At 40.3% G+C, this 12,996-nt stretch overlaps 1 protein-coding gene across 2 annotated transcripts in view; it reads right to left on the bottom strand.

Moving 5' to 3' along the window:
- SLC5A7 (solute carrier family 5 member 7) overlaps positions 1-12,996 on the bottom strand; it is a 56,059-nt gene that overhangs the window by 30,713 nt on the left and 12,350 nt on the right. The window lies entirely within an intron of this gene.

The following is a 12,996-nucleotide window of genomic DNA, read 5'->3' on the forward strand; positions in this document are numbered from 1 at the left end:
CACCTTTTCAATTATATCTTAGTGTTCTAAAAATATACCATCCAGCCCTTTTTTTTTTTTTTTTTTTTGCTCATGGACCACATTGTGTATTTCTCTTTATGCAGAAAATCACCACTGGCCATGCTGTCTGTGGCATTCTGGGAACCAGAATTTAATTTTTTTTCAAAGCTGTACCTATATTGTATACATGCAAACGAAATGAGAGCAGCCAAGAAAATATTAGACTGAAATTAAGTAATGAGGAGTAAAACATCACCAGCCACTTGTGGCATCCAGGCAAAGTTCCAGTGCGTGGATTATACTGGTTACATGTGTGAGAATGCATAAAATGAACAAACTCAAAGTTAAGCTAGACTTTCTGTGTCTTTGCTTCCAAGTTATTCAACAGCCACAAACAGGAGCAAAGAACTTTAATGAATATTTTCTTTCCCCCGTATGTGGTTAATGCATATTCTGCCATATTATATTCTCTGACGGAAGGCACTGCCTGGATAATGTTTGATGTTTGGTTCCTTACTTGTGTGGCATTCATATTTATGGGGGTTTTCCCCATAAGAGTTTCCCTCAGCTTCTGCTGTGGAGGAATTCTGCTCACTGTAACAGTCTGTCACTTCCTCTTGTGGCTTTCTGGTGCTGTTGTCCTTACCTGCTGAAGAAGCACAAGCTAAACTGAGATTTCATCCTCCTTCTTCCAGTTTATCATCCTCTTCCCTGTCTACGGGTATCTCATCTCTCCCACATGCTTCTTCACCTCCAAGTATTATTTACTGGAATGGAGAACACTGGCTCTATTCAGTTGTGCTTTAAAATGTGTGGAGCCCACAGGTGGTGTGGGAAGTATCCTATCCCTGTGTCCTCCACCTTCTCTTTAATCATAGAAACAAAACTGCCTGCAGAACAGGAAGCTGCTCCTCTCACCCGTACAGCACTTCCTCTTCTTCAGAAAACCACTTATGGGCTGCAAGCATTTTAAAAGACAACTGAAGAGACCTTCTGGATAAGGTGTTTCTTACTCAAGGAAAGACAGACTGTATGTAAATGAAAATGATCATGGACCAGAACAGAAATTCTGTGAATATGTAACAAGCAGTCATGTACTGGTTATTGCTTTAGTTAATGATAAGTGCATAGAAGGAAAACACTGCATATGTAAGGAAGGGTTATTTCTTTGCCTCCCAATGTGATCACAGCTTCACTCGCTCCCCCACATGACAGAGAAACAGATTCCTATTAGCATTGGAAGGAACTCCCCCTTGCATTCTAGTCCACAGGAATTTCAACACTTGCAGGGAGCAAAGACATCCACCTACCCTCTGTATGCACATTGTTTCTGATAAAGATTACTGATCTGTAGCTAACTACAGATAGCTGTGTGGTATGAATTTACAGAATGTCTGCTTTGGCCATCACATTGCTAAGCCTATTCATTCCTGCTTGCAATCTCTAGTTTATGTCAAATGATGGTGAAAATTCCCCTGATTTCATGATTTCCACACTTCCCCATTACTTCAGGCTCCCCTGCATGGGCTGGATATGAGGGATCCTGTCACCAAGAAAATGCTTCTGCAGTTCAGGACCGTGTGGGTATCTTTCTCCGTATGGTCAGTACTTGCAGATGACTAGAGAGTCATGATGCAAATTATTGATTTATAGAGGCTGATATTTATTCAAAGTATTTTTATTCTGCAACATTCCCTCCCAATTGTTTTTGTGAATTCAGATTTGTTCCCGATTCAGACTGGTCTTATTCAGATCGAATCAGACCAGATTCATACCTGAATTAGAAAAACAAGCAAACAGAAATATGAATTGTATCTCCACTACTACCACCCATGGATCAATTCAGGAACTGATATAATTCAGGAGAAGCAGTGAGAGATGAAGTTGCTATACAGCAGAAGTGGAAAAGGTGGACTGGGGCTCAAGAAGTTAAGGTTCTATTCCACACAAACCATGAAACATATTTGATGACCTTATACCAGCTACCCTCAGCTTATCTCTGAGAACATTAGCCTCGTGGCGCAGTGGTTAAACTGCTGTACTGCAGCCAAAACTGTGCTCACGACCTGGGGTTCCTTCCCAGGTAGTGGCTCAAGGTTGACTCAGCCTTCTATCCTTCCGAGGTCGGTAAAATGAGTACCCAGCTTGCTGAGGGGGGGCAATGTGTAGCCTGTATAATTAATTGTAAACCACCCAGAGAGTGCTTGAAGCACTATGGGGCGGTATGTAAGCAGCACGCTTTGCTTTGCTTTTTTGATTGGCTAAGATATTCTGGGAGTTGTTCAGCAAAATAACTTTCCCACTTTGGCCTGCTTCAGAGTTCTTGTGAGGATACAGCAAGGAAGAGAACAGCCATACCTAGCATGTTGAGTTCACTGAAGAAAAGTTAGGATATAAGCAAAAAACACTTTCCTGATGTCCAGAAGATAATGCAACATGGAGGAATGTCAAAATGGATAGCAGAGTATGGCAGGGGGCAACTTTCTTTTTGTCTAGATGTTTTCATCATTTACTTGAGTCTGTTTTCTTTAGGCTAAATGAAGTGCTATAGTGTGGTCTATAGTGCTATTATTCAGGTACTAAAAGCAAGTTTAATCTTATCTGGACTCTGTGAGTTTATGGTGAAGAACATCTTTATAATATATAGAATCTATGGGATCTAAAGAGCACAGTCATAACAGTTACACTGTAGTCACATTTTCCTGCCTAATAATCAAGTGACTGTTGATTTCCTTCAGATATATTTCCTATTCTCTACACATCTTTCCATCCTAGCCTCGCTTCCAGACAGGTGGCTTTTCTAAGCAATAGCTGAATTATTTCTTTGGGGACTCTCTAGTTGCTAAACAAAACTGTAGTGGAATGGCAGCCTGAAAGCTACATTTCTGGTCAGTAGCCATAGTGGTTTGTTTGTTTGTTTGTTTGGGTAGATTAGAAAATGTTATCTTATGCAAGCTTTTTCCTTGAGTAGACATATTTAGGCTAGTGTCTACTTTTAGCTTTTTAATAAGCTTTAGACTAAGTACAGTACACTATACTTATAATACACTGGCTGAAATTTCATCACATTGTTAAGCAAATGGTGTAACTTTTGCAAGTGAACTGCTGTAAATTAACAACCTACATGGGTATTATCTTATACAATGAAGATCTCTTAACTTATGGCAATTTGAATCCAAAAGATATGCCGTTTGTGCAACTGTGCAATACCATACCATACCATACCATACCATACCATACCATACCATACCATACCATACCATACCATACCATACCATACCATACCATACCATACCATACCATACCATACCATGCAGTTAGTGATTCTTGTGACTATTTTGTACAAAGTCTTTAGGACTATGCGGTAAATCTGTCTCCTGGTTTTTTCAAACATGGATAAGATTTTTTCCAGTGAAACTGGAAGTAAATTCAGGATAGAAATGTTCACAACATATTAAGTTCAGAACAGAGGCTTTAAATATTACTTTTTTTTTAGATCAGAATTCCAAGATTCCCTAACCAGTGTGTGATATGCCATGGGAAGGACGTGTTTTTTGTTTTTCCAAAGGTAAGACCTGCATCTGTCCTGCTATGGTTTGTGGAACAATGAGGCTCTTAGGTCACTGACAACTTTGACACTCCCCTCTCTGCCTTGCTCCAGATGGCATGAGGGACCCAAGTACATGCACCTGCCAGCTTCCTCCCTCCTGACACCTCTCCCCTCCCACCTGACTCTCTCGTCTACCAAGGTAGCAGAAGCCTAGCATGTTTTTAAAAGCCAAAAAGAAACCTTTATGTTGAGCCAGTAAGCATGGAGCCAAGCTAGAAGGGGGGGCGGGGGAGATCCTTTAATGTCACCTCTCACACACATGGATAAAGTTCCTCCTTTGCTAGTGCTTCTGGGCTTGAGATTTGCCTCCTTGCATGGAGATCTGGGAAACACAGCAATTCCATCAGACTTCACCTGAGACTTAGCAACCCTACTTCCAGCTCAGTACTTTAACCACTAAACAACACAGTCTCTCTCTCTCATGCATGACTGCTTTCTGGCAAGTCTCTTTACTTAAAATCCCCACCTCTTTATTTCGCAGCTGTGATGCAGAGGGGCTCATAATGGGGGCGCAGTCCCCTTACTGACATCTCAACTCCTGCCCCAGCTGCTTCAAGCCAGCTTCTTAAGATTGGGACTGATCCCATGTTTAAGACTGCTTTCATGGGGGAGTTATCCACTGGGTCACCTGACCTTCCCAAAGGTCAAGCTAAATGAAGCTTAGGTCACCTGGTTATTATGTCTGGGTCACGTGAAGCTCCTGCAGGCCAGCCAGCCCAAAGGGTGGAGAAGTCACCGTTTTGGGCGACAACTCGCAGCACCTTCGGTACTGGATGGGGGAGTCTGCTATGTAATGTCATTGCATGCTTGTAGGCTTGGGAGAAGAAAGGAAGCACGCCTGTGAAGAAAAGATTCTTGCACAGTTGATGAGCAGATAAATCAACATTGTAATTCATAACAGGGATATGCAATTTGAATTTTGACCTGATTCACACAGCATCTGGAGCTTACACAGTCTCATTCTTTTTAGACAGCTAGAAAAAGGTGCTATAGACAAAATGGCCCATAAAAAGGTTAGGCAGAAAGGCAACCAAGGTAATAAATTAGCCTAGTTTTCATAAACCAGCTTTTAAGAAAACCTTTTATACTATAGTGCTGCTACAGATTTATTATGAAGTTATTGTTACAAGCCTCCACTTTATGATAAAATACAGTAAATTACCTGGAAACTGTGCTTCCTTCTGGTCTAATGTTCTTACAAAAACATTTTTCAAAAAGTGGCTTATAATTGATTAGGAATGCAGACAAACTCTGCAACCAAGGCGCCGTACACAGTTGTGTTAACCTAATGAGAAAACATGGGAGACTTTGTGCAATTCAAACAGATGACATAAAACCTGCTAGAAGCTGAAATACATAGATGTTTAAGCAAACTATGCAAAATGAAAGTACAATCCAGTTTCTCGTGGCATTTTTTACTCATGTCACTGGAGCTGTCACTAGTCAGCATGGCATCTTTCCTATCATGCACACCTGACTTTCTAGTCCTCTTATGTAGAAAGTAGTTTTCGCTGAGACTGGGGTGTGGTACATTTGACCTTCCATATCCTTTTGGAGTTACTGTGTTTGATCCAGTGAATATCTGAAGGGCTATATGTTCACCAACCCTGGTGAAGACTGAAATCTCCTACAGCTGGATGCTTGCAAGGTATTTCTTCAGTGTGTCTGTATTATCTTCGTACAACTCCTAGGAGAATCCTTTTTTTTTTCTTCTTCCAGGTGTCACCAGTAGACCTCCACTCCAATGCCAGATTCTGGCCTCAGAAGATTAATACAAGATGTTTTCTCATACTTGATACGTTTATATACATGTACCCAGATTTATTTATTTTTGGTCCCTCTTTGGTAGCAGTCAGGGTAACTAATTTAAGTCAGAGGTGACAGCTTTCTGCTTCTTGGAATATAACTTGTCCAGTCTCTTATGAATGGTAAATGTAGCTAGGGTTTCTAGGAGAAGAAATCTAAACATTAGGAAGGCCAATATTTTCTACCCCTGATTTAAGTGCTGCAGTATTCTTGGGAGCTACAGTATGTTGTTCTGTACCCAGTGATCTGGCAGCTAACACCTCGTCCACATCTGGGTGCCATCATCTAGCTCAATGAATATTTTATTCTGATGCCTTTAAACTGAATTTGCCTCTTGCACTTTGAAATTTTCTTGTCATATGACTAATTTAGGATATTCTGATTGTTATTATTCTTCAGATCTATTTAGGCCTATTAAAATCAGAAACATTTTCCTTTTTTGTGCTGTTGTTTTGGAATTAGGATTACACTTTTTTATTCAGCTATATTTCAATCCTTGTTGAATTACTGACTTGTTTTTGCATTATTGATCTGTTATTATGCTTCTCATGTTATGCTGATACAGTTATGTGGGCTGAAATTTAATTTATATATTTTGATGCTTTGCTGTGGTTGTGAGCTGCTTTGAGATCAATTTTACCTTTGGTAAAACAGCACAGACATATCTAATCCAATCCAGTCTTATTTTATTTTACCTAACTGAACAAAAGTTTTTCTGTTTTGAGCCATACCTAATATTTGAGAAGCCAGAAGGGAGATGCAAGATTAGAAGGTAGAATGCTTCTGTCTATTACAGCTAAGGAAGGAAGGAAGGAAGCTTATTCTGTCTCAGTCTCATTTTTCCTCACACCTTGATTATAACTTGGAGGCAGGTGGGATAACAGAAGCCAGATAAAATTGCTTTGGGACTTGACCAGCTCATACACCACTAGGTTTCCTATCCCTGCCCTCAACTTTTAAAAACAATTGTGCTGATTTTGCATATTTTAATTTTTTTTGTTTTATTGTTGCCTTTTCATTACAAATGAATCTGGAACATCAGACATCTACATCTGGCCTTTCAAGATGACACAGTTTGCTTTATAAAAGGACAGCAGATGTAATCTAAAAGCGTCAGAAATGAAGGGAAGGGAGGAATGACCCAGATGCAAATAAACTCTGACTGCACCTATACTGAATGAAATCTAATGCTGAGCTAAAAGTGGCATTAGGGCTTTCTTTCCCTCAACTCATACTTTGAATTAATTACTTCAGGTCCTACCCTCTAGACCCTCAGACAACAAGCTTGCTGCATGTTCCATGTGACCGCCCTTCAAATGTTTGATGATGGCCATCATATTGCCTTAAGTCTTCTGTTCTCTAGACTAAACACCCAGCTACCTCAACCATTCTTCATAGCACATGGTATCCAGACCTTTAACCACCTGTAAGTAAATAATGATGGACTTTGTCAGAAGCCTTGCTGAAATCAAGATACTCTACATACTATCCATAGCATTATCCTCATCTACCAAGCTTGTGACTCTATCAGAAAAAGGAACAGGATTAATTTGGCATGACCTTGGAGAAACCCATGGTGGAGATTTGAAATTATAATATTCTTTTCTAAATCAACACAGGCTGGAATGATCTGTTCTAGACCCTTGCCATCAGTGTCAAGATGTCTGGTTGGTGGTTGCCTCTTTTCTCCTGACCTATCTGTGAATGAGGATGATATTTGCTTGCCTTCAGTCTTCAGGGACCTCAGCTGTTCTTCAAGAATTGTCAAAGGTTACAGACAGATGTAATGAGATTATAACAGGAAGTTCCTTTAATATCCTTGAGCGCCATTCATTTGGCTCTGAAGACTGGAATTCATTTGCTCAACTTGGTTTTGATCAAAATCAGTGCATTTTAAGTAAAGCTTAGAATAAGTTACTTTTTTGGAATATAACTCCAAAAGCTCCATGAAGAAAATTATCACAAAGTTCCAAGTCCATGTTTTAAGTTAGCATTTTGAAGTATGGAGATTTAAAATGAAAAGAAGATGGCTGGAATAACTGAAATCCCCCTTACGCCTTATATTATCCCCAAAAGCCCCACTTTAAAAATGCCATTTCCCTCCTCATGAAGTTATATAAAATGCATGGTGCATATTTCAGCAAAATGCTGGCAGCTCTGATAAGCAATGAAGGCATTATATGCCCTACCCTATGTGTCTGTCCACCCAGTACTTCAAATCTTACTTTGACCTCTTACTGCTTTCCAGAGATTTGGTGGTGACCTGATGCTGACATGCCCTGTCTATTGCTGTGGTCTCATGTGCTTTGGTTCTCATCAGTCTGTTAAATTTTTTAAAGAATGTCCTGTGCAATAAAATGCTGATCTTCTTTCTCTCTAATTTGCTGAATACTCTTCTCCCTTGTTTTGCTACAAGAACTCTCCCATAATATGGTGAGTACTTTTCAGGGGGAAATCCTTGTCTTTCTGCAATATGGATGCAGATGCAAAAATATACTAGTATAGTCTTGTTATTAGGAAAACTACAATTCAAAGCACACAGCTAATCAGCACCATGGACAGCGAGACAAGGGTCTATTTCCAAGCTTTTAAAACAAAGATTTGTTAAATTTGCAATTAACAAAGACCTCTCAAAACATAAGCCTTAAACATCTCAAAAGTACCAGATAAACTATTTTGTAAATAGATTGTTTTGGTAAATTTGTCTTGACTAAAAGGCCAAAAAAAAGCTCTAAAAGAAATAAATATAAATAACTTTTAAAAAGAAGAATATGATACATCACTCACTTTCTAGTCTGCTGAAATCTTCAGTCTACCAGCAGCTCATTTCTATTATATTGTTTTGTTCCCTGTTGCTACCAATTTTTTGTACAATGACCCAGAAGTGAATATACCAAATATGTTAAATGATCTGAGGAGTTATGGACAGAAACATAGGATAACTGCATTGGCTATGTGAGAAAGCAGAAATACAATGGCAAACAAGAACAAAACAAATCATGGGTGGATGCTTGCCAGAATTCAAGTATTTGAATTTTGTCCAGATGATACTCATCAGGGTAGCTGTTCCAGCAAAATAGCTATCAAAGTTATGAACTTGTAAAAAACCATAGAAACACAAATACAATTATTCGGTCATGAATGTACATGCCATCTTGACGGCTCTTTTCAAAAGACTTCCAAATCATCCTAACATGCCCCAATTCAACAAGACAACAAGCTTGCTCATAGAAACAAGCTTCTACACATTCAGCTGATGTGCATATAGATGCACATCTGCATGCATACCAATTGCATTCAGGTCTGTGTGAGCACAGATGTTCTTCCAAGCTCAAGTTGGATAGCCAATTTATGTCTGTTCTCTTTCATGAGGTTTTCCACTGCTTTCCTTTAGATAAGAGGCATATCTTCTGTTAGGGCATGCAATTTTGATTGCCCTCCATTCAACACTCCCCTCCCTGTGTTTATTATGTTGCTGCCTTCTTGCTTTGAAGATCATCCATTTTTCCGTGCAGGTCTAATTACACACTTCTGGACTGTCACTCTATTTGTTATGTTTGTTGTTCTGACAGCAGGAAAAGTATATCCCCTCATTTGGAGAGATATTATAATGACATTTAAAGTAATGTTGACTGCTTAATATTAAAACTGCCAATTGTTATTAAAAGCACTCCAAGAAGTACCTTTTGGGTTTGGTCTGATTGACTCCCAAGTAAACCAACTATGTCAGTGCAAACACTTGTGTTTGAACAGTATTTTTGCATTTTTTTTCATTGGATTGAGTGGGGGGACATGTACCTGACTTTTTGTTAGAAAGAACTATGTTTGAATGTTTACATGTCTAGATTTCTTGACAGATTTTGAAGTTATTCCTAGAGGATCTCAATCAAGAGAGAGAAAGAGAGAGAGAGAGAGAGAGAGAGAGAGAGAGAGAGAGACCCCCGCGTGAGCGTTACATGCCCCTTGCAGGCATGACACCCCCTGCATTAGCATGACACACCCCAACATCCGTGGGGGTGTGTGAAGATCCGTATCCGCAGCCCAGTTCCGGCACGCCCACAGACTGGCACTGGACCATGGAACGGGGTTTGACAACCCCTGGTCTAAAGGAATTCCTGAGTGCAGAATTCTTTGGCTATGTACTGTATATATGTTTTTTGTGTTTGGTGGATCCCAGGATTTCTGAGAGTTAAAGCCCCCAAACCACAAGAATAGATTCCACCAGCCTGATTTCCCTCTCTCACCTCCCCACTTTGTTTGAAGGTGTTGAGATTCTTTGTTGGTTTTGATGGAACAGACTCATAGATTATGATAACCCTAAAAGGGTTTTCAAAGTACATTCATGGCTGAGCAGGGATTTGAACTCAGGTCTCCAAAGTCCTAGTGTGACACTCCATCCACCACATCACACTGGTTTATATTTTGAAAGCAGATTGCTTTTAGAATATATAGGACACTATTTTTCTTGAGGGATCATAATTTTAAGCTCAAATAATGAAGATTTTGAAAATTCTTCACCTTTTTAAAATGACCTTGGATTTAAAATGTTGTTTTGATTTTTTAATTTTTTTAAATGAAGTCAGTGCACCCAAAGAAAATGCTAATAGGATTAAACCAGCGAGCTCAGTCTAAACAATTCATTCATTTTTCTCAAAGGAGCCCGTGTGGCTTTGAATGAAGTCTTTTGCATTATTTTTCAGTGTGACATTTGGGAGTCTTATTTTCATGCAAATTGTCCCAACAGGAACATCTGCACACGTACAGGATGCCACCAGTTCAATGAGCCGATGACTCCTGAGCAGGCACTGATCCCAGGGGGCAATGAAATAAAATGGAATACAGCAATCTGTGTGTCTGAATAGTGAGGTTTGTGGGGCAAGGGAAGGAGGGATAGGGGAAGAAGAGAAACAGAAGGAAGGCCTGGTGTATACAAAACTAGAGGTCTGAGGATGGAGTTGTCTCAAAGTATTTAAGATGTGGCTCAAGCCAAAATGGCAAAGAAACAGAGGGAAAACCTGATATTTTGAAATAGTTGGAAGATGACACGTACATTTCTCATGGTCTACCATGATTTTTGCTCAAACTAGCTTGTTGTTACATGTCATCAAGTCACCTCTGACTTAAAGCAATCCTATGAATGAATATTTCTAAAATGTCCTGTCTTCAACAGCCCTACTCAGCTCCGGCAAACTCAAGCCTATGGGTTTCTTTACAGAGTCTATCCAACCTGTATTCGGTCTTCCTCTTTTCATGCCGTCTTCAACTTTTCCTATCATTACTGTTTTTCCCCAGAAACTCTTGCTTTTTCATTATGTGCCCAAAGTATGAAAATCTCAGTTTTATTACTTTTGCCTCCAGAGAAAGTTCAGCCTTAATTTGATCTAGAACCCATTTGTCTTTCTGACAGTCCAAGGTAACTCTAACGTGCTCTTCCAGCTCCATATTTCATGTGAATGCAGTGGTGCCTCGCTAGACGGTTGCCCCGTTTTACGATGAAATCGCTTTACGATGGTTTTTTTGCGTGCATTTTACCCATCGCAAAATGATTCTTCCAATGGGGCTTTTTCGCACCATGATCACCCGCCGGAGCACTTCAGAGGCTTTTCCTGCACAGTCAGGAAAAGCCTGCAAAGTGCTCTAAAGCGGGTGTGGGTGGTTTCGGGGCACCCCCGCCAGGGCTCTGATGGTGCAGGAGAAGCCATCAGAACCCTGGCGGGGGTGCCCCGAAACCGCACTCCCTGGCTTTGGGGGTCCCCCGGGGCTTACCTTGCAGCATGGGAGGACTCGCGCAGGTCCCCCTGCGCAGCGATCGGCTTTTGGAGAGGCTTGACTGAAAGCAGTTTTAAAGTTCCCGCCTCTTCCTCCAGCCTTCGGCAACCCTCGGAAGGGAAAAATGCTCTTTTCCCCCTCCTTTTCCCTTCCGAGGCTTGCCGAAGGCTGGAGGAAGAGGCGGGAACTAGTGGGGGGACCTCCAAAGCTTGTGATTGCGGGGAGGGGACCCTCCGCCATTCCTCCCATGGTGCTTCCCCAGCTCCCTAACCCTTAAGTTCCTTTTCTTTAAAAAAATTTCCCCTAGGAACGCATTAATTTTCAATGCATTCCTATGGGAAATTTGGTTTCGCAAGACGATGTTTTCGCAAGACGGCGATTTCTATGGAACGGATTAACATCGTCTTGTGAGGCACCACTGTATTTTTTAATTTTTTTTAGCTATCTTCACACTCCAGATTTCACACTCGTACACAACAACTGGGAATATAATAGTGTAGATTATCTTGGTCTTGGTTTCCAGTGACATATCCTTACACTTGACAATATTTTCTAATTCCTTCATTGCTGCCCTTTTGAATTGCAGCCACCTTCTGATTTCTTTGTGGTCTCCATTTCGATTGATGATTGAACCGAGATATACAAAATCTTTAACAATTTCAATTTCTTCATTAACAATATTAAAGTTGTATAGTTTGTCTGTAATCATGATATTTGTCTTCACATTCAACTGCAGTCCTTCTTTAGCACTTTCTTCTTTCACTTTTGTCAGATATTTTTTCAAATCATTGCTGCTTTTCATCAGTAAGATGGTGTCATCTGCATACAGTGGAGCCTTGCAAGATGAAAACAATTCATTCTGCGAGTCCCTTCATATTGTTAAAATGATCGTCTTGCGAAGCGCGGTTTCCCATAGGAATGCATTGAAATTGCCTTTAATGCATTCCTATGAAACACCTCGCAAGACGAATGCCATTTTTTTTGTCTTGCAAGCATCACTGCAAGACAAAAATAATCATCTTGTGAAGCATGGCCATAGGAAAAACCGTCTTGCAAAATGCCTAGGACATCGCAGAATGCTTTCGTTTTGTGAGTTTTTAGTGGCGCAAGGCATTTATCACTGTATTTTAAATTATTATTGATGTTCCTTCTACCAACTTTCACTCCTCCTTCATTTGAATCTCTTCTGACTTTCCATATGATATGTTCTGCATACATATTGAACAAAGAAGGGGAGAGAAGGCACACCTGTCTGGCACTTTTAACTTTAGGAAACTATTCTGTATCTCTATATTCTGTCCTAACAGCATGTTTTTGTCCACAATACATTCAAGTGCTGAGGCACACCCATTTCTTTCAGAAGAATTCAGAGCTTCTCATGATCCACAACATCAAAGGCTTTACTAACTCTGGAAAATACCAACAGTAGCCCCTAAGCCTGACCATTTCTGCTCCTAAAGACCTCACTAGCTGTTGGACCGATTACTTGCAAGCATTTAGGAGAGAACAACCATGAGTAAAACAACTCCATCCCCATATATCTCCCACAGCTGAATCAGGATTACAGAGTGAAACTGGCAGAAGAGACGTGGGGTTATCTTACAAACTGTAGCAGAAATTTCTTTATTTGGTAGCATGGCCATGATAGGGATTATGGATCAGATCTCCCATGGAATTCTGCTGCTGGATCAATAAAATCTAACAAAGGGAAAAGAAGGGAAAAGTCCCCTCCCCAAGCATACAATAAAGCCTGTCTGCTGGCGTCCTCTATGCATCCCCAAAATTTATGCTGTGCAGCTTGGAAACTGTTT

Source organism: Pogona vitticeps, chromosome 3 (genome assembly GCF_051106095.1).
Source record: "Pogona vitticeps strain Pit_001003342236 chromosome 3, PviZW2.1, whole genome shotgun sequence".
NCBI classification, from domain to species: Eukaryota; Metazoa; Chordata; class Lepidosauria; order Squamata; family Agamidae; genus Pogona; species Pogona vitticeps.